This window comes from Tamandua tetradactyla, chromosome 7 (genome assembly GCF_023851605.1).
Source record: "Tamandua tetradactyla isolate mTamTet1 chromosome 7, mTamTet1.pri, whole genome shotgun sequence".
NCBI classification, from domain to species: domain Eukaryota; kingdom Metazoa; phylum Chordata; class Mammalia; order Pilosa; family Myrmecophagidae; genus Tamandua; species Tamandua tetradactyla.
The window spans coordinates 90283477-90306091 of NC_135333.1; the positions used below are offsets into that span (position 1 = coordinate 90283477).

Below are 22615 nucleotides of genomic sequence, written 5' to 3' on the forward strand. Positions count from 1 at the left end.
TCTTACTCAATCTCTTCATGTCTGGTCCCGGCTTATCCTGGGATTCCTGTCCACATTGCCAGAGAGATTTACACCCCCAGAAGTCATGCCCCATGTAGTGGGAGAGGGCAGTGAGTCTACCTGCTGAGTTGGCTTAGAGAGAGAGGCCACATCTGAGTAACAAAAGGGGTTCTCTGAGGGTGGCTCTTAAGCCTCATTTTAAGTAGGCTTAGCCTATCCTTTGCAGGAATAAGTTTCATAGGGGCAGACCCCAAGAGTGAGGGCTCAGCTTATTGATTTGGTTGCCCCCACTGCTTGCGAGAATATGGATAAGTTGAATATTTCCTCCTTTTTCCCTAGTCCCCCGAGGAAACTTTGAAAAATTTTTAAATTTTATTTTATTTTTTTGTTCATTGCCCAAATTACTCTTTACTATATTGGGGCATCACACTAACATGGACAGACCAAAAAGATCTCACACCTATTCAAGATTACATGTACTTATATTGTTCAACTTAATTGACCATACAAATTAAATTAGGTAATGAGCTACCCAAAATATAAATTTTACAACTAAACATCTCCACCTTTTAACCAATTATTTTAACTTTTGAGTACTTTTGGGTGGACTTCACACTTTCATTTTCAGAAGCATTCTTGGGGATTATTTTAGGAGGGATCTCTAATGTATTCTCTGTAGCTTTTCTTTTTGATCTAGTTTGTCTCTGGCTCTCTTCCAGTTTCTGGTGTTCCTTGTATACTTTAGCTTTTGTTCTTCCTGTTACCAAACTCAGTGCCACTTTTTCTTTTCCCATTTTCTTTTGTTTTTCTTTCTAATCTTCAAAATGCCTCAGTTGTCAATCTCTATGCTAATACACCTCCCTTCTTCTTTCTAGTGAGGGTTTTCCTCTACCTTAGTAGATAGCTCTGCCACATTTTTCACCTCTTCTCTTTTAGGAGTTGGCATGTTTCTTGTCTGTTTTCCCAAATACATTGTAATACTTCCTGTCATCAAGCTGGAGATATCCTTCATACTTAGGATTGAGTTCCTAAGTAAGCAGTCTCCTTGGCTGAACAATGAGTTCATCAGTACATTTTTCTGGATTTAAGAGAAAACTAGCATGAAGCTGTTCAATGGAAATAATTAAGGACTGTAAGTTGAATATTCATGTTTTGCCAAAGAATCTTCCTTGCAATCTCCCTTATCTATTTTTTGGTTGGCTTCATCCTTCAGGGCGTCTTTCTTCCTTGAAATAATATTAAATAAATACTTTACTCCAGGGTTAAAACCAGGACAAAAATATAATGCCTGAAGTGTACTAATACAATAACAAGTATTGCCAAGATTATTCAATCCTACAAATGGTAGCAAGTTCTCTCTCTTCCTACAGTTGATGGAGGAGGACTGTGCTGCAGGAACAACTTGATTGATTTTAGATACCCTATATTCAGAAGCTTTTTCTTCATTTTCTTTAGAATCTGTAAAATCCAAAGCTCTTTTAGTTTCCTTTTTCTGAAAAACTTCAAGGAAAGTCTTTATCTCTTTGATGGACTATCTTTTGAAAGTCCATTATTTTCATTAGGTGTGATACCAGGCCAGGCATTGTCTCTTCAAATTCTAAGGAGTTGACAAGAATTAATTTATAGGGTAAAGGTAGAATCACCAACTATATCTTGTCATGACCCAAAGCAAAGTCCGCTACAGTGACGCCAACGAATGCAACCAGGATGGGTGTGAGTCCAACAAGTGAGTCCCTGCACAAGCCTGCCAGGACCCCAGCCCAGGAAAAGCTGGTCAGCTTGCCCTTCCTGTGGGGGAGTGACCATCTGCTTTCAAGAGTAGGAACCTGGGCTGCCACTCAGCCCTGCTTTGTGCCCGCATAAACCACATTCCCAGTGAGATGGCTGCCTGGGTCCACCCTGGGATGGAAAAAGGTGTAGAAGTGGTCCCGCTTCAACACAGACTTTTAATTTTATTTTTCTTTGAAAAAATATGAAATGCTTCACAAATTTGCGTGTCATCCTTATGCAGGGGCCATGCTAATCTTCTCTGTATTGTTCCAATTTTAGTATATGTGCTGCCGAAGCAAGCACAACACAGACTTTTAATACTCTTGCTTTATGTTATTTTCCCCAAGTTAATGTGTTTTTATCTTGGTTAATATAAGTATATATGTTTTAGTTTCTTAGACTGCTGCTTAAGCATATACTATGAAATGATTTGGATTAAACAATGGGAATTTTATTCACTCACAGTTTTGAGGCCGGGAAAATATCCAAATCAAGGCATCATCAAGACGATGCTTTCTTTCTGAAAACTGGCTGCCAGCAATCCTTGGCTCCTTTGTTGTATGGCAAGGCGAATAGCGGTGACTCCTAGTCTTTCCCTTCTCTTCTGGGTTTCACTGATTTCAGCTTCTTATTTCTGTGGTTTCTCTTATCTGAATTTCATTCTCTTATAAAATACTCCAAGTAATAGGATTAAGGCCTAACCTAATTGAGGTGGTCACACCTTAATTGAAGTAATCTCTGAAAGATCCTACTTAACAGTGGATTTACATCCACAGGAATGGATTAGATTTAAGAATGTGTTTTTCCAAGTACCTACAGCTTCAACTACCACAATGTATATTCCAAATTTTTGTATAGTGATATTTAGCACTGTATTTTTTTGTGATGATTTGCTTTTATGAAAGTCCTTTCCCTTCTAGCGATCAAATAGATATTCACCTGTATTTTGTCCTAATTTTTTTTGAAGTTTACTTTTTCTTTTTCTTTTTTTTTGTTTCTTAGCATGGGCGGGCACCAGGAATTGAACCTGGGTCTCTGGCATGGCAGGCGAGAGTTCTGCCAATGAGCCACATTCACACCTCCCTACTTTTTCTTTTTACTCTTATTTTCTATCATCCTTCCTTTTTCCCATCCTTTCTTCTCTTATTTTTTATGTTAACCCTTTTGAATGATGTGGAATTTATTGTGCCCTTTGGAGTGAAGTGAATGTATGACTTGATTTTTTTCCAGACAGATAACCAGTAGTTCCAATACAATTAATTGAATAATTCTTCCCTTCTTCCAACAACATCTAATTAGATTTCCTCATAAGATGCTGGCACGTTTTTTGATCAAGGTTAGTCTTAGGAATTTTATGAATATTATTCTCCATATCCTCCTTTTTGCTACTTTTGTGGAATAGGGTTATTTTTACATTTTTAATGTATATTTTTAAATTTAATAATTTAAAGCATTAATTTTTTTGACAGTTGCCTTTCCAAAAATTTTATTTGAAAATGTCAGACATAGAGAAAAAATGAATGAATAGTACAATGAACATCCATGTACCTACAACCTAGAATCTACATGTACCATTAATATATTGATATATGTCTTATCACACACACACACACACACACACACACACATACCCTGTCTGTTCATCCATCAGATGTTACAGACCTCGGTGCATTTACCCTAATCACTTACATATGTGTATCATTCATAGTACTAATTTTCAGTTTTTTTAAGGTAAAATTTTAAATGCAGTGAAATAAAGCATTAATTTTTAACTTTTAGTTTCCCTGCTTATTTTAAAAATAATTTATCTTATTTTTCACTGATCTGTATTTTTTTATAATAGAAGTGAAAAATACAGAAAACTCATAATGTTGGGATATTGAGAGTTTGATGGAAGCATGGTTGGGTTGGCAAGGCAAAAGGTGATTTCTCCTGGGTAACTTAGATACATTCTTTATTTTTCTCTAGCATCCAAATCCCCAACTTAGAGTTGTGGTTAAATCTGGTGGCCCAGAATTCTCCTGATCACTGAATCCTCTTTCTCTCATGATTCATTGCTCTCCAAAAGTTTCCTTAAGGAACTAACAAGTATATAAGTCTGTGCTTTTTGTTTCCATCCATCCATCCATCCCTCCTTACAAATTACTTTGAAATCCACATTTTGTTTCCTCTTTACCCTTCAACCAGCCACAAATTGTGATCCCCCCGCCCCCTCAATCTTTTTGCCTAATTAAGGCGAATGTGTTCCCATGTGTGTCTGTGTGTGCACCATTAGAAAAGAAATTGATTTAAAATCTTTTAGGGATGGCTTTATTATCTAAAAGTTGGTAATGATTTTTTTTTCCCATCATGGGCTAAATTAGACAATATCTGAATTTTTGGCATTTCATTTTTAGGTAGTTTGTTTTTCTAAGTCAATTGTGTGTTGTAGTTTCAGTTGAGTGTCTTTTGCAACAAAGTCTAATGCAATACTAGATAGGGTTTAGCAATAGAACAATTCAGTTATGTAAATGTTATGTTATAAAGATAAATGTCTTCTTTCTGAGTGTTTCTGGAAAAAAACAAAACAGATCATACCTAACCAAAACAATAAAATGTTTTAAACAGGCAAGTTTTTTATAAAATGATTGCTTTGTCAAATTTATTGTTTACCTTAATTGTAAATAAAGAAAAACTTTTTAGTAATTATTTGGATCAATATACTCAAATAGTCTGCTGTTAACAGCGTTGCTATAGCCGAATAAGCTTTTGGGAACTCAACCATTGAACTGTGTCTGTGTCGATATGAAAAATGTCTATTTCCAAAACAATTTTGAAAGTAAAAATGTTAATGTCAATTACAGCACCTGTGTCATCACCACCACACTCATGGCTCATAAAAGAAGCAATGATAAGTGTTTCTCTGTGGAATTTGTTTCTCTGAGCTACTGAACAGGGCATACACCAAATGGAAAGTCAGACAAATGAACTACATAAAAAAAAAGCAAACAAAAAAAAAAAACAAAAAAAAACCAACACAAAACTCAGTAACTAGATAAAAATAAATTGGATGGGAATTACTCCATCTTGTGAATTCTTCCCTGGAACACTTTGTTCTACCCCAGTTATATCCCAAATCACTACTACTACTAATAAGACTTCTGCTGTTTTCTTTTTTTTACTTCAAATTTTCTTGTTTGGGAAATTGATATATACTTCTTGATATATTTCTCTCCTCTCTCCATTAAAAGCCATCTGATTTGTCAAATCAAATAGGTTTTAAGACTAGAAGAGATAAGGAATATCTATTAAAGACCAGATTTACAAGCACTTACTAGGACACTAGCCCAAAGCAAGAGAGATGAGTGGGCAGATTAGGCAGGGAAGGGAAGAAAATTAATACTTTTGAGTGTTTAATGTGAGCCAAGATATGTTTTAAATGCAATTTCTCAGTTATTTATTAGCAAACACTAATGGTATTTCTCTGTGCCATGCATTGTTCTAAATCCTTTACAAATACTGTCACCATTCTCATAAATCGTGCATTAGCACACAAGTTAATCATTATATCTTTATTTTACTCAACAGGAAACTGAAGCACAGAGAATTTAAGTAGTTTGCTTAAAGTCACATAACTAGTGAGTGACTGGTTCAAAATTCAGACCCAGAAAGTCTAGCTGTTCATCAGTGTGCTCTGCTGTCAACGAAGCATCTCATCAAGGCTATGAGGTTGGCATTTTTTATCTCCATTTTAGAGATATAGAGTCTGAATCAGGGAGCTTAAATTGCAAGATCAGTCTTGAATTTATTTTCTTTCTCCTTCAAGTTAGCTCTTCTTATACTTTCTGACTTTATTAATAGTATCGCCATTTAATCAGTTATCCAAATCTAAAACTCAGAAATCATTCTGTATTTCAATCTTTACAGCTCCGTATTTGAGCCTTTTCATCTCTTCTGTTACTCTGTTTATTTCGGCCCTTATTCTAGACTAGACCAAGGATTGCAATCTCAAATTCTTAGAGGAGTAGAAGAGTTTCTGGTACTTGGATAAGCATTTAATAAATGTTCTCTATTGGCCATTAATTAAAAGACTCCCACTTTTGCTTAGAATAATCTCTTAACATGGCTAAAAAAAGATATTTTATAGTGACCTTTAAACTTCTTTCTACTCTTACAGTCTCCTGTTTCACCAAATACAGCCCATTTCATGCCCTATACCTCTTCCTTCTCTGCCTCATGCATTCAATTGGTGAACTCTTTAATTTTTTTCTCCTCTGAAGATTTAATTCAAGCATCTCCTCCTCCTTCTTAAACCTTCTTTGATTGTCCTTCCCTTAGGAGAGTTGATTTCTCCTTCTGTTGTGTTCCCATAAAACTGTGAACTCCTTAAGGACAAGGACTAAACAGTGCCTTATATTCTAAGAACTTAGCTCAGTGGTGGCACATTGTGTTTATCAGCAATAATTGTTGGTTTGAAATAATACAACTAGTAAAAATTAATGCTGAGAATTGAACCCTCTCCAGCTGTGGATCTCTTGCTCTTTGAACTGTATGCACAGAGGGAAGAGGCTGTGGTTGCTCTATTATTAGCATAGACTTAGTATACATGCACAGTGTCCAACTAGACAACCTGTTGATGTCTAGGTACTACAGTTGCAATTAATAATGGGTTTAGGAAAGGCAGTATAGTAGCATTAAGAATTCTCTTTCTTTGGAAATGTAGTATTTGAAAACTAAGGTGAAACCACCAGTTAAATATTATATTTCAACAAAGGTCAGGTAGATAGGTTCTGTTTTTCTCCTTTAAAAGTTTGATGGTAAATGCCTGGAGACACCACATCTATTTAGAGATGGTCTGAGTGCCAGATTTTTATCTCCTTTCCCCAGGCTTGATAATATAAAGAATGTTGAACTTAAACTATTGGTAGTGTCTCCAGTAGTGAATAGGGGAGTCAGGAGAAAACATGTGAGCAGGAAATTCAAGGATACCTAATGTTTTTATCAGCCCGGAAATTCTAGACTTTAAAATTGTATCCTGTTCTTTTCTGGCTAAAGAAAGGGCATTAATGAAAGACAAAGAGCAGTGTTAGTGTTAAATCCATTAGAGGAATAGATTTGCTGTATAATAAGGCCAATCATGTAGACATATTGCCAGGTTTTTTCAGCCTATTGTGACTTCATAATGATTCGATCACTTCTGTTCTTAGTTTTGTATGACTTATATTTTTTAAAGCCTGTTTGTGTCTGGTTAGAAGGAAATAATTTTTGCTTGTTTTTAAAGCTCATTTCTAAAGGATACTATTTAATCAAGAGTAAGGGTGGGATTTTTAGCCTTTTCTGTGTTTGTGTCTCTTAAGGAAGATTTGATTCTAAGGTTAAAACAACACTAAATGATTCTGTGGTCGTTTATTAAAATTTTAGAGCAGTTGCAAGTTTATAGGAAAATCATTCAGATTGCACAGTGTTTTCATATACCCCTATCTTATATGTATGTACAGTTTTCCCAATTAACATTTTTCATTAGTGTGTGACCTTTGTTACAAGTGATAAAACATTATTCTTGTAATTATACTATTAACTATAGCCCATAGTCTACATTAGGGTTCCATCTTTATTTTGTACAGTTCTCTGCTTTTTTTCCTAGTAACTTATTTACAATCTAAAATTTTCCACTTTACCCACATTCAAATATATAATTCAGTGATGATTATATTCACAAAGTTGTACCTTCATCACTATCATCCAGTTTTAAAACTTTTCCATCACTCCAAACAGAAACTCCCTACCAATTAAACATTAACTACCTGTTCCCCACCACCAGCTGGCCTCTTCTGGTAACCTGCGTTATTGTTTCTGACTTTATAAACTTGCATATTCTGCTTATTTCATATCAGTGAAATCATATAATATTTGTCCTTTTGTGTCTGGTTTATTTCACTCAACGTGGTATCTTCAAGTTTCATTCATGTTGTAGCATGCATTAGAACTTCATTTGATTCTGTAGTTTTTAACCCAAATGAAACTGTTGTACATGAAACATGTATGTAGTTTAAAATCCATTAAATATGATTTCATTATTCATCATTTATTGAATGCTTACTGTGTGCTTAGCACTTGTCTACGTGCTGTAATACTTTCATTTCAAAGATGAATAAGATGTGTTGGTTCTGCTCTAATTTGGTTGTTAAATAAGACTTCTTTTTTTTATCCTTCAATGATTTTTTTTAATTGAGGTATAATCATCTAAAGTTTATAATCAGTGGTTCACAGTATCATCATAAAACTGTGCATTCATCATTATGATAAATTTTTGAACAATTTTAGTACTCCAAAAACAATAAAAAGAATAAAAATTAGAATAAAAGTAAAAAGAACACCCAGAACATTCCTTGCCCCTTATCTCCTCATTGTTTATTTATTTTTTCATCTTTTTTTTTCTTACTCATCTGTCCATACATTGGATAAAGGGAATGTTCTAGTTTGCTAGCTGCTGGAATGCAATATACCAGAAACAGAACAGCTTTTAAGAAGGGAAGTTTAATAAGTTGTAAGTTAACAGTTTTTAGACCATGGAAATGTCCCAATTAAAGCAAGTCTATAGAAATGTCTAATCTAAGACATCCAGGGAAAGATACCTTGATTCAAGAAGGCTGATGAAGTTCAGGGTTTCTCTCAAGTGGAAAAGCATATGGTTTCTGAGAGAGAAACAATCAGGGTTTCTCTCTCAGCTGGAAGGGCACATGGCGAACATGGTGTCGTCTGCTAGCTTTCTTTCCTGACTTCTTGTTTCATGAAGTTCTCTGGGAGGCATTTTCCTTCTTCATCTTCAAAGGACACTGTTTGGTGGACTCTGTTTCTTGTGGCTACATCGTTCTGCTCTCTCAGAATCTTTGCATTCTCCAAAATATTTCCTCTTTAATAGGATTCCAGTAAACTAATCAAGACCCACTTGAATAGGTGGAGACACATTTCTACCTAATCCAGTTTAACAACCACTCTTTATTGAGTCACATCTCCGGGGAGATGATCTAATTACAGTTTCAAATATACAATATGGAATAAGTATTAGAAGAAATGGCTGCCTTTACAAAATGGGATTAGGATTAAAACATGGCTTTTCTAGGGTACATCCTTTCAAGCCAGCAAAGGAAGTATCAGTCACAAGGTTTTCACAATCACGGTCACACCTTAAAAGCTCTATAGTGGAAGTGGGCCAAGATGGCGACTTAGCAATGTGCGTGATTTAGTTTGTCCTCCAGAACAACTACTAAATAACCAAAAACAGTATAGAAAAGCTCCTGGGGCCACATCAGTGACCGGACACACAGCATACCCCAGTCTGGACCAGCTGGACCAGCTGCGAGCCCCCCCAGAGCCATGAGTTCCCCAAGCCGCGGTGGCTGACGCCCCTCCCACGCAGGCTGCTTCCCAGAGGGGAAAGAAGAGACTTTGCCAGCAGCAGGGGCTGAGCCCGACTGAACGCCAATTGTGGAATTAATTAACAAATTCTGACAACTAAAAATAGGCCCCCAGCTCAGGTGAATGTGGTCAAAGCAGAGGTCGCTCATTTTTGCCCCAGGGCCAGGGGGCAGGGCTAACAGAAAAAGAAACAGGGTTTTTGTGGCTGTGTTTCTACAAAGGCTTGACTGACTTTGGCTACAGTGGCAGGACTTCTCTGGCTGTAACTGCCCCAGGCATAGGCAGAAACAAGCTCGTTTGAGGGCTTGTCTGGAGCCTGTGCCTTCCCCAGGGGAGGGGTGAAGCCCAACTCAGGTGGAATCCCTCCCTTAAGGAATTCAGACACCAGGACTTGGTAATCTGAAGCCATTAAAGCAAGCCTACAATCTCGCCTCTGTCTCCACCACACCCCAAAGAGGGAGAGTCTGCCAAAGTTAAAGGCACTGCATCATCTTATGCTGGTGGGACCTGCGGGCAGACAAGCATCACATACTGGGCAGGATAAGAAAAACAGTCCAGAGACTTCACAGGAAAGTCTTCCAACCTGCTGGGTCTCACCCTCAGGGAAAACTGTTGCAGGTGACTTTCCTCCTGATAGGAGGCCAGTTTGGTCTGGGAAAATCCGGCTAGGGTCTATAATACCTAAGTAGACCCTCCTAAGGGTGGTGGGAAAAAGGCACCATACAGGCAGGGCAAGAAACAAGAAAACAAGAACTGAAAAATTCTCCTCTGTTAAACAAAATCTAAGCTAGAGGTCCAGAAAAAAATTGAACTGAAGGTCAAAGAACAGATAGACAACAAATTCATCCAGCAAGAAAACCCTAGGTAACAGAAGTGAAAGCAATCTCCAGAATAAACTAATTAAGGTAATTAAATGTCTAGACACCAGCGAAAGATAACAAACCACACTAGGAAAATTGAAAATATGGCCCAGTCAAAGGAACAAACCAACAATTCAAATGAGATACAGGTGTTGAAACCATTAATTTAGAATATACGAACAGACATGGAAAACCTCATCAAAAATCAAATCAGTGAATTGAGGGAGGATATAAAGAAGGCAAGAAATGAACAAAAAGGAGAAATTGAAAGTCTGAAAAAACAAATCATGGAACTTATGGGAATGAAAGGCATGGTAGAAAGAATGAAAAAAACAATAGAAACCTACCCTGGTAGATTTTGAGAGGCAGAAGGTAGGATCAGTGAACTGGAGGACAGAACATCTGAAATTCAACAAGAAAAAGAAAATATAGGGGAAAAAATGGAAAAATATGAGTAGGGACTCAGGGAATTGAATGACAGTATGAAGTGCATGAATATACATCTTGTGTGTGTCCCAGAAGGAGAAGAGAAGGGAAACGGAGGAGCAAAACTAATGGAGGAAATTATCGCTGAAAATTTCCCAACTCTTATGAAAGACTTAAAATTACAGATCCAAGAAGTGCAGCGTACCCCAAAGAGAAGAGATCCAAGTAGACGTTCTCCAAGACACTTACTAATCAGAATGTCAGAGGTCAAAGAGAAAGAGAGAAACTTGAAAGCAGCAAGAGAAAAGCAGTCCATCACATACAAGGGAAGCCCAATAAGACTATGCGTAGATTTCTCAGTAGAAACCATGGAGGCGAGAAGACAGTGGGATGGCATATTTAAATTACTAAAAGCGAAAAACTGCCAACCAAGAATTCTATATCCAGTAAAACTGTCCTTCAGAAATGAGGGAGAAATTAAAACATTTTCAGACAAAAAATCACTGAGAGAATTTGTGACCAAGAGACCAGCTCTGCAAGAAATACTAAAGGGAGCACAAGAGGCAGATATGAAAAGACAGAAGAGAGAGGTGTGGAGAAGAGTGTAGAAAGGAAGATTATGAGTAAAGGTAAAAAGAAGGAAAATTAGATATGACATATAAAATCCAAAAGGTAAAATGGTAGAAGAAAGTACTACCTGTACAATAATAACACTAAATGTTAATGGATTAAACTCCCTAATCAAAAGACATAGACTGGCAGAATGGATTAAAAAACAGGACCCATCTATATGCTGTCTACAGGAAAAACATCTTAGACCCAAGGATAAACATAGGTTGAAAGTGAAAGGTTGGGAAAAGATACTTCATGCAAATAACAATCAGAAAAGAGCAGGAGTAGCTATACGAATATCTAACAAATTAGACTTCAAATGTAAAACAGTTGAAAGAGACAAAGAAGGATACTATGTATTAATAAAAGGAACAATTCAGCACGAAGACATAACAATCATAAATATTTATGCACTGAACCAGAATGCTCCAAAATACATGTGACAAACACTGAAAACACTGAAAAGAGAAATAGACACATCCACCATAATAGTTGGAGACTTCAGTTCCCCACTCTCATCAATGGACAGAACATCTAGACAGAGGATCAATAAAGAAACAGAGAATTTGAATAATACAGTAAATGAGCTAGACTTAACAGGCATTTATAGAACATTACACCCCCACAACAGCAGGATACACCTTTTTCTCAAGTGCTCATAGATAATTCTCAAGGATAGACCATATGCTGGGTCACAAAGCAAGTCTCAATAAATTTAAAAAGATTGAAATCATGCAAAACACTTTCTAAGATCATAAAGGAATGAAATTGGAAATCAATAATAGGCAGAGTGCCAGAAAATTCACAAATATGTGGAAGCTCAATAACACACTCTTAAACAACCAGTGGGTCAAGGGAGAACTTGCAAGAGAAATCAGTAAATATCTCAAGGCAAATGAAAATGAAAACACAACATATCAAAACTTACAGGATGCAGCAAAGGCAGTGCTAAGAAGGAAATTTATTGCCCTAAATGGCCTATATCAAAAAAGAAGAAATGGCAAAAATCGAGGAATTAAACTGTCCAGTTTGAAGAATTAGAGAAAGAACAGCAAAAAAATCCCAAAGCAAGCAAAAGGAAAGAAATAACAAAGATTAGAGCAGAAATAAATGAAATTGAGAACATGAAAACAATTGAGAAAATCAACAAAACCAGAAGCTGGTTTTATGAGGAAATCAATAAGATTAGCCAGATTGACAAAAAGAAGAAGAGAGAGGATGGAAATAAATAAGATCAGAAATGGAAGAGGAGACATAACCACTGACCCCACAGAAATAAAGGAAGTAATGACACAATACTATGAACAACTTCATGCTAATAAATGCAACAATGTAGATGAAATGGACAAGTTCCTAGAAAGGCATGAACAACCAACTTTGACTCGAGAAGAAATAGACAACCTCAACAAACCAATCACAGGTAAAGAAATTGAGTCAGTCATTAAGAAGCACCCCAAAAAGAAAAATCCAGGACCAGATGGCTTCACATGTGAATTCTACCAAACATTCCAGAAGGAATTAGTACCAATGCTCAAACTCTTCAAAAAAAATTGAAGAGGAGGGAAAGCTACCTAACTCATTCCAAAGTTAGGAATCATCACCCTCATACCAAAGCCAGACAAAAAAGAAAACTACAGATCAATCTCTCTAATGAATATAGATGCAAAAACCCTCAACAAAATTCTAGCAAATTGAATCCAGCAACACATTAAAAGAATTATACATCATTACCAAGTAGGATTCATCCCAGCTATGCAAGGATGGTTCAACATAAGAAAATCAATTAATTAATACACCATATCAACAAATCAAAGCAGAAAAATCACATGATCATCTCAATTGATGCAGAAAAGGCATTTGACAAGATTCAACATCCTTTCATCTTGAAAACACTTCAAAGGATAGGAATACAAGGGAACTTCCTTAAAATGATAAAGGGAATATATGAAAAACCCACAGCTAATATCATCCTCAGTGGGGAAAAACTGGAAACTTTCCCCTTAAGATCAGGAACAAGACAAGGATGTCCACTATCACCACTGTTATTGAACATTGTGTTGGAAGTTCTAGCCAGAGCAATTAGACAAGAAAAAGAAATGCAAGGCATCAAAATTGGAAAGGAAGAAATAAAACTCTCACTGTTTGTAGATGCTGTGATACTATATGTCGAAAACCCTGAAAAATCCACAGCAAAACTGCTCGAGCTAACAAATGAGTACAGCAAAGAGGCAGGTTACAAGATCAACACTCAAAAATCTGTAATGTTTCTATACACTAGTAATGAACAATCTGAGGGGGAAATCAAGAAACGAATTCTATTTACAATTTCAACCAAAAGAATAAAATATTTAGGAATAAATTTAACTAAAGAGACAAAAGACCTATACAAAGAAAACTACAAGAAATTGTTAAAAGAAATCACAGAAGACCTAAATAGATGGAAGGGCATACCATGTTCATGGATTGGAAGACTAAACATAGTTAAGATGTCAATTCTGCCTAAATTGATTTACAGATTTCAATGCAATACCAATTAAAATCCCAACACCTTACCTTTCAGAAATAGAAAAACCAATAACCAAATTTATCTGGAAAGGTAGGGTAGCTAAACATATCCTGAGAAAAAAAATGAAGTCGGAGATCTCATGGTACCTGACTTTAAGGCATATTATGAAGCTAGGGTGGTCAAAACAGCATGGTACTGGCTGTTATATATAAAGATAGATATATTGACCAATGGAATCAAATAGAGTGTTCAGACATAGAACCTCTCATCTATGGACATTTGATCTTTGATAAGGCAGTCAAGCCAACTCACCTGGGACAGAACAATCTCTTCAATAAATGGTGCCTAGAGAACTGGATATCTGTTTGCAAAACATTGAAAGAGGACCCATATCTCACACCCTATACACAAGTTAACTCAAAATGGATCAAAGACCTAAACATTAGAACTAAAAACCATAAAACTGTTAGAAGAAAATGTAGGGAAATGTCTTATAAATCTTATACTTGGAGGTGGTTTTCTAGACCTTATACCCAAAGCAAGAGCACTGAAGAAATAAATAAATAAATGGGAACTCCTCAAAATTAAACACTTTTGTGCATCAAAGAATTTCATCAAGAAAGTAAAAAGACAGCCTACACAATTAGAGACAATATTCAGAAAAGATATATCAGATAAAGGTCTAGTATCCAGAATTTATAAAGAGATTGTTCAATTCAACAACAAAAAGACAGCCAATCCAATTACAAAATAGGCAAAAGACTTGAACAGACACTTCTCAGAAGAGGAAATACAAATGGCCAAAAGGCACATGAAGAGATGCTCAGCTTCCCTGGCCATTAGAGAAATGCAAATCAAAACCACAATGAGATATCATCTCACACCCACCAGAATGGCCATTATCAATAAAACAGAAAATGACAAGTGCTGCAGAGGATGTGGAGGAAGAGGCACACTTATTCACTGTTGGTGGGAATGTCAAATGGTACAACTGCTGTGGAAGGCAGTTTGGCGGTTCCTCAAAAAGTGGAATATAAAATTGCCATGTGACCTGGCAATACCATTGCTAGGTATCTTCTCAAAGGACATGAGGGCAAGGACACAAACGGACATTTGCACACCAATGTTTATAGCAACGTTATTTACAGTTGCGAAGAGATCGAAACAGCCTAAATGTCCATGAGACGAGTGGGTAAACAAACTGTGGTAAAACATACAATGGAATATTATGCAGCTGTAAGACAGAATAAAGTTATGAAGTATGTAACAACATGGATGGACCTTAAGGACATTATGCTGAGTGAGATTAGCCAGAAACAGAAGGCCGAATACTGTATGATCTCACTGATATGAACTGACATTAGTGAATAAACTTGGAATATTTCATTGGTAACAGAGACCATCAGGAGATAGAAATAGGGTAAGATAGTGGGTAATTGGAGCTGAAGGGATACAGATTTTGCAACAGGACTGAATATAAAAACTCAGAAATGGACAGCACAGTACTACCTAACTGCAATACAATTATGTTAAAACACTGAATAAATCTGAATGTGAGAATGATAGAGGGAGGAGGGCTGGGGGCAGAAATGAAATCAGAAAGAAAGATAGACAATAAAAATTTAGATGGTATAATCTAGGAATGCCTAGAGTGTATAATGATAGTGACTAAATGTACAAATTTAAAAAATGTTTTTGCATGAAGAAGAACAAAGCAGTGTTATTACTGCAGGGTGCTGAAAATAGATGGTAATTAATATTTTAAAATTTCAACTTATGTGTGAGACTAAAGCAAAAAATGTTTATTTGGAACAAAATTTATATTTTGACTAGTGCATTTCCTAATATAACTTATGTAGATAGCTTAATTGAACATCATATGTACATGGAACCTTGAGTAGAACATGAGATTTTGTTGGTTTGTCCAGAGTGATGCCCAAATGAATCCCAGAGTGATTTGATTAGTGAGTGGAAAAGTATTTGCAAAGTCCCCTTCAGGGAATGGTGAGAATAGGGAAAAATTCAACCTCCCCAAGTTGAATTCTTGATATTCTCACAAGCAGTCTGGACAACCAAAGCTATAGGCTGAGCCCCCACTCTTGGGGTTTGTTCATATGAAACTTAACCCCACAAAGGATAGGTCAAGCTACTTAAAATTAGGCTTAGACTCACCCCAAGAGAACCTCTTTTGTTGCTCAAATGTGGCCTCTTTCTCCAGCCAATATGACAAGCAAACTCACCACCCTCCCCCTCTCTATGTGGGGCATGACTCCCAGGGGTGCGGACCTTCCTGGTAACGTGGGACAGAAATCCTAGAATGAGCTGAGACTCAACATTAAGGGATTGAGAAAAACCCTAGAATGAGCTGAGACTCAGCATCAAGGGATTGAGAAAACCTTCTTGACCAAAAGGGGGAAGAGTGAAATGAGACAAAGTGTCAATGGCTGAGAGACTCCAAACAGAGTCGAGAGGTTATCCTGGAGGTTATTCTTATACATTAAATAGATATCACCTTGCTATCCAAGATGTAATGGAGAGGCTGGAGGGAACCGCCTGAAAATGTGGAGCTGTGTTCCAGTAGCCATGTTTCTTGATGATGATTGTATAATGATATAGCTTTCACAATGTGACTGTGTGATTTTAAAAACCTTGTGTCTGATGCTCCTTTTATCTACCTTGTCAACAGATGCGTATAACATATGGAATAAAGATAAGTAATAGGGGGGACAAATGTTTAAATTTAGTTTGAAATGTTAGTAATCAATTAAACAGAGGGGTAAGAGATGGTATGTATAATTTTTTTTTTCTGTTTTCGTTTTATTTCTTTTTCTTTTGTCTTTTTATTTCTTTTTCTGAATTAATGCAGATATTCTAAGAAATGATCATGATGATGAATATGCAACTATGTGATGATAATGTAAATTACTGATTATATATATAGAATGGAATGATCATATGTTAAGAATGTGTTTCTTGTCATTTTTTTAATTTAAAAATTAATAAAAACAATTTTTAAAAAAGCTCTATAGTTAGTCATTTTCAGGAATCAATGCTTTTGGATTACAGTTCAATAGTTTCAGGTATTTCCCTCTAGCTGCTTCAATATACCAAAAACTGAAAAGAATATCTATGTATTATGTAAGAATTACCTCCAGAATGACCTCGTGACTCTATTTAAAATCTCTCAGCACTGAAAGTTTATTTTCTTTCAGTTGTCTTCCCCCTTTTGGTCGGTCAGGAAGGCTTTCTTACTCCCACTATGCACGGGCCAGGTTTGTCTCAAGGAGTCATGTCCCATGTTGCCAGGGAGATTTACACCCCTAGGAGTCATGCCCTTCATTTCAGGGAGTGGGTGGGGACCTGCAGTAAGTTTTCCTGTGGAGTTGGCTTAGAGAAAGAGGCCATATCTGCACAACAAAAGATGTTCTCTGGTGGTGACTCTTAGGCATAATCGTAAGTATGCTTAGCTTCTCCTTTGCAGGAATGAGTTTCATAAAGGCAAGCTGTAAGAGGGAGGGTCTGGACCATTGAATTGGCAGTTCCCACTGATTGTGAGAATATCAGGTCTTCTGCAGCTGGGAAGTTTAACATTTCCACCTGTTCCCCCAGTCCCTCAAGGGGACTTTGCAAATACTTTGTAATCTTCTGCCCAGCTTACTCTGGGATGTATCCAGGCCTCACACCATTCTGTACAAACCAACAATATCTCAATCCCTATTCACGATTCCATATGGTGTTCAAATAAGCTAACCATACAAGTTAGATTAGATAGTGTGCTGCGAAAGATATGAATCTTATGCCAAACAAGCATCTCTTCTTTTGGTCTGACACAGAAGTTGAAGTTTTAAAAGACAGTATCATCCTTTGCCCTTTAGTGTGATTTACCTTAGTCCTACCCAAATCAGCTTCATTTATATCTGTAATTGAAGTTTGATCACTTTTTCAACTTTTTTTTTTTTTTTTTTTAACATGGGCAGGCACTGGGAATCAAACCCAGGTCTCCGGCATGGCAGGCAAGAATTCTGCCACAGAGCCACTGTTGCACCACCCTCAACTTTTGTTGAACAATTGCTGTATGAGGTTATGCTGACTTTCATAGTTACGGAATTCTAGCTCTGTGTCTCAGATGTCAGACAAATACCCGAAGTTTCATGGAATGACCACTGAGAGCTCAGCATCTTAGCATTTAGAAATAACAATTACAACTCTGGAATAGATGTGACAGATGTAACAGTTTACAGTCTAGGAACCTTATAATAGGTCTTCACCTGATAACCTAATCTCTTGAATTCAATTTTCAGAGTGTGTGCATTTTAGTTAGTCCATATTAGTGAAGCATTATAATATTTGTCTTTCCTGTTTCTGGTTTATTTTACTCAATTTACTGTCCTCGAGGTTCATTCACCAAGTTGTATGCACAGGAGTTCATTCCTTCTTGCAGCAGCTCCACTGTCCATTGTATGTATATACCACAGTTCCCCCTTCCAGTCTTCATTCAGTGTACCCTTAGGCCATTTCCATTTATTATAGTTCAGGAACACTGCCATTATAAACGCCAATGTATAAATGTCCATTTGTGTCCCTGCTCTGAGTTCCTCAGAGTATGCATGTAACTATGGAGTTGCAGGATCATATGGCAGTACCACCCCTAGCCTCCTATCGAGCCACCATATTACCCTTCAGCAGGGCTGCACCACTCTCCTTCCCTACCAACAATGAATAGGTACAGCTCTCTCTCCAGCTCTTGTATCTCTCTGTTCATTTTTCAACAGCTTTATATACATATCATACAGTCCAACCTAAGTGAAAAATCAGTGGTTCCTGATATAATCACATAGCTGTGCTTTCACCACCACAACATAAGGATATTTCCATTTCTTCCAGAGAATCCCATACCCCTTCCCCATATCTCCTGCTTATTGACATTTAGCTTTGGCTTACTGCCTTTATTGCATTCAGTGGAAGCATACTATAATGTTAATTATAGAACCTAGTAAGCATTGGTTGTATTCCCCACCCCATACCATCCCATTTTCAACACCTTGTAATGTTAAAATTCATTTGTTCACTCTTATGCAAAAACATTCTTATATTTGTATATTTAATCACCATCACTGTTCACTCTAGGCATACCTAAATTATACCACCAGTCTTTATCCTCTATGTTTTCTTCTAGTGTCATATATGCCCCCAGTCCTCTTCCCTCAAGCATACTCACACTTAACTTTGTTCAGTGAACTTATAATGTTGCGCAACCATCAGATAGTATTGTGCTGTCCATTTCTGGGTCTTTACAATCAGTCCCGAACAAGGCTTCCTTCAACTTGCATGTATGTTTAACTGTGGAAAGAACGCAGTAATCCTGATTAAATTATATAGCGTTTGAAAGCCATGTTTTTCATTACTTGACATCCACTTCTGGATTTTGGAGCTAAATTTATCCTAAATTTATTAATTTAATAATAATATTAATTATAATTGAAATAAATTAATAAATTTATCCTAAAGTAATAAAAAGCTAAATTTTATGATGGGAGAAACTGGGTCTTCCATTTACCCCTCTCTTTTATAAAGACTTCAGGTTCATACATTTTCTATCTAAAATGACCTCATATATATTTTATACTCTTAATGCAAACAATTTCTGTTGTTTGGAATGGTTCTGAATTCCCCAACATCTTTTTAGATTTCACAGTAATTTCGCCAAAAGTGTTGCTCAGTAATGTTTCTGTACACACACACACACTGTCCTACCCCCCCACAGCTGCCCCCTAGCCCTCAACTTCTGCTTCATTCTTCAAAAGTGGTGTTAGCAGCAGAACTTAATATTGACCATATCCTTTAGCCACTTTCAAAAGTGGGCAGAGGTACCCTGGGCAATATAGGTATGTCTTTTTTTTTTTAAATGCCACCTTCTCCCGATGCCATTTAAACATTTAAATGGGAATAACATTTCTTTTTGTTTTGATACCATGCTCACCCAGCAATCTTCTGATCCTAATTAAGACTTCCTATCTAGCTTGCCTCCAAGGACAGGATGTATTTGCTAAAAGATACAAATATCTGTTCCTCTCGTTACTGGATTTCTTATTATATGAATCAATAAATTGCTATTCTGTTTGGTATATCAGTCTCTTGTGAACTTGTTAGGATGAAGTAGCTTCCAGAATTTGATGACCCTGGGGACAGTGACAGCTGAAGGCCAGACCTTGTACCTTGGCAGATGAAGCAGGGCAGCCTGTTCTGTGAGGCCCCTTGATGGCTGGTCAGCTGCCTTCCAAGGCCTCATCCTGAGTTTGTCGTATATTTTTCTTTCTGACTTATGTAAGCATTTCTTATGGGTTGCATAACTCTATCTTTGATGTATTAGTCCTTTGGGCATTTTTCAAAAGGCATTATAAAAATATCTGTTCATCATTTACTTTTTTAAAAGAAATATATAGATGTTGGACAACTATAGTTGAGTCTTGACCTTTTTTCTTCTTAGGAACTGGCAAACCAGTTTGAAAGTTTTATATCAGCTGCAGATTTGGATATTTCCCTGTTCATTATTACCTTCCTGCTAGAAGAAAGACAGGGCAAATCAGAAAGCACTCTAAAATCTTACCTATTGGTCTCTGTTAGAGAGTCTTAAGTTTTTTTTTCCTCCTAAATATTTGTTGAAAAAAGGAAGACTTTTTTTTTTTTTACTAAAAAGTGTTTAAAGAGAATTATCTGTGAATTTAAATTCTATGTGCCTAAAGGAGGAATTAGAATACTAATTCTAATATTAAATAGTAATACTAAGGAATTAGAATACTAATCCTGCAGATTTTATAGCTGTCCCCTTTTTGAAGATTTAGAATGCATGTTAGCATGTTAAGTCCTGAAATAATAAACCTGCTTAACTTTATATAATCTGGATTTCTTAAATTTACTTGAATTCCTCAACTTCCAGTCCACTCACCCCTCTAATCCCTCTTGTCATGATATAGGAGATGTTTGCTATATACCATCATTGTTCTACTTTACATCCTTCCATGACTTTTCTTTATCTGGCCCTGAAACTTAGGATGTGAGCTCAGTTATTCTGTGATTTCCAAAAATGCTTTGGCTATATTGCCTTAGATAGTATTCCAAGAAGAGCATCTTAGTTCTTAAAAATAACTTGGCTATGATAATTCATGAGTTTAATTCATTTTTATTATTGATATTTATTTTAAAATCCTGGGTTTTATTAAATGTTTAGCACATTAAAAAAATAGTAAACTAGGTGTCTAAAATAATGTCTTCCATTTCTGTAAGCCATTGTGGCTTTCCTATATTATCTCAGATGGCCTAAGTCTAGGCCTGTGAATTAGACAGAGCAAATATTATCATCCTTATCTGGGGGAAAAGTTACTTTAGTTCAGAGTGTTCTGGTGATTTGAATAAATCCATCTGATCAATTAGCAGCAGAACCTGGGTTAGATCACTGAATTTCTGACTTCTAAGGTTCAGTAATTTCTCTTTCTACAGATGCTTATTAGCCAACTTTTATGGAATACTTTACTTTTTGCGAATTCTTTCAGATCCCCTGTCCCCTCATTTGAAAGATTGGCCCATTCATTCATTTATGCCTATTGTGTGTCAGACATGATGTTATCATGGTGAACGTTCAAAATGAAAAAGGAAAATTTTTTGTCCAGAGATGTTCCTGGTTTAGTCGGATAGGCAAGTGGAATGGCAGGCATCAGTACCAGAGATACAATAGAATAAATGCTAGAGAATACACATAAAGGAATGCCAAATTTTAGAGAATGTTAGAGAAGGCACCACAGAGAAGACTACAGCTAAATGGCCCTATAAGATCAGCAGGATTCCTGCAAACAGAGAAGGTACAGAACATAACTGGTTCAGGGATAGGCTGCTTTTCCATTACAGAAATTTAGAGCAGTCTAAATCGTTGATAATGTCAAAATGATTAAGTCAGTTTTAGGCAGTGACTTTGAGGCTCAAGTAATATATTGAGGTATCAACCCAATAAGGTGGCAATTAAACTGAGAGTTCACCATAGTTATATTGTTTACTTTCAGTGTATACATGGCTTGCTTGACATTGAAGAAAAAAAAGGTTTTTTGGTTCATTCCATAATCCCTGGAGTCTAGTCCAGTTCAGGCCCATATCCAGAGGTCTGTATCTTCATATAATTAAGAGTTGGGCATTGGTGAGTATGTAGTATGTTTCAGGGAATAGGCAGTCTGAGTCTTTTCAGAATGATGTTTTGATCCCAGTCCAGATAAGCTAAAAGCTTCTTTAATTTTCTGTTCTAGTCTTTCTGTGGCCTATCATAGACAAGTCTCTTAGGGTTAATATCTATGTATAGCAGCCACTGAAGTTGAGTGCCCCTTATAAAGCAGCCATTTAGCTACACTCCTTACCTTGTCTGATTGTCCAGGTTATCGTCATCAAACAAGAGCTTCATTTGATTGTCCCAGCGGTTTTCAAAAGTTGATGTTAGAATTCCTTTAATCCAGATACACACAGTTCAGTTAAGGCCACAAAACTTCCTTACTGTCTTCTGGCCTCATTCGTACATTTATGTTTCCTACCTGGTCTTACAGGCATTTGAGCTTCATTTAAAAATGAATGGCTCTCATAGTCTGAGGAAGTATATACTAGAACTTGTTTTATAATGCTGTCAGGAATAACATAGAATTCAGAATTAAATGGACCCCATCCAAAAAGGCTTGTTTCTAAAAGTAGCTTTCCCCTAAAACATTCCTGCAAGAACTGCATTAGACTGACTTTTGTGTGCATATTTGATTCAGCACTTCAGGTGTCACAGAGTTTATATGGCAAAAGCTACATCTTACTATTTAAGAAAACTACTTTAACTCATCAAAGACTTACATTTATCAGGGGCTTAAATATTAATAAAACATTATTGATTTTATTTAGTAATCAATAAAGTAACAACAAAATAGATTAAACTTTCTTGTTTGGGTGCTTTTCTTGAATATGACCATTTGTACATAAATGTGTCTGTCTTGTGTATGGACTGTTATTGGTGCTTCTTCACTCT

General features: G+C 36.5%; 1 protein-coding gene, 1 non-coding gene and 1 pseudogene across 6 annotated transcripts in view; 1 reads left to right on the plus strand and 2 right to left on the minus strand.

Annotated features, from left to right (window-relative positions):
- STK38L (serine/threonine kinase 38 like) overlaps positions 1–22615 on the plus strand; it is a 140856-nt gene that overhangs the window by 68229 nt on the left and 50012 nt on the right. Inside the window, exon 3 of one of the 5 annotated variants that reach the window (XM_077170380.1) lies at positions 5338–5478. The exons of the other annotated variants lie outside the window; for them this stretch is intronic. The gene's annotated coding sequence lies outside the window, so the exon portion shown is untranslated. The remainder of the gene's footprint in view (positions 1–5337; positions 5479–22615) is intronic. 5 annotated transcript variants of the gene reach the window in all.
- Positions 570–22158, minus strand: LOC143689888 (ubiquitin carboxyl-terminal hydrolase 1 pseudogene; annotated as a pseudogene).
- LOC143643099 (U6 spliceosomal RNA) lies at positions 1967–2073 on the minus strand. Its single transcript, XR_013156136.1, has one exon. It is a non-coding gene; the product is annotated as a U6 spliceosomal RNA (small nuclear RNA).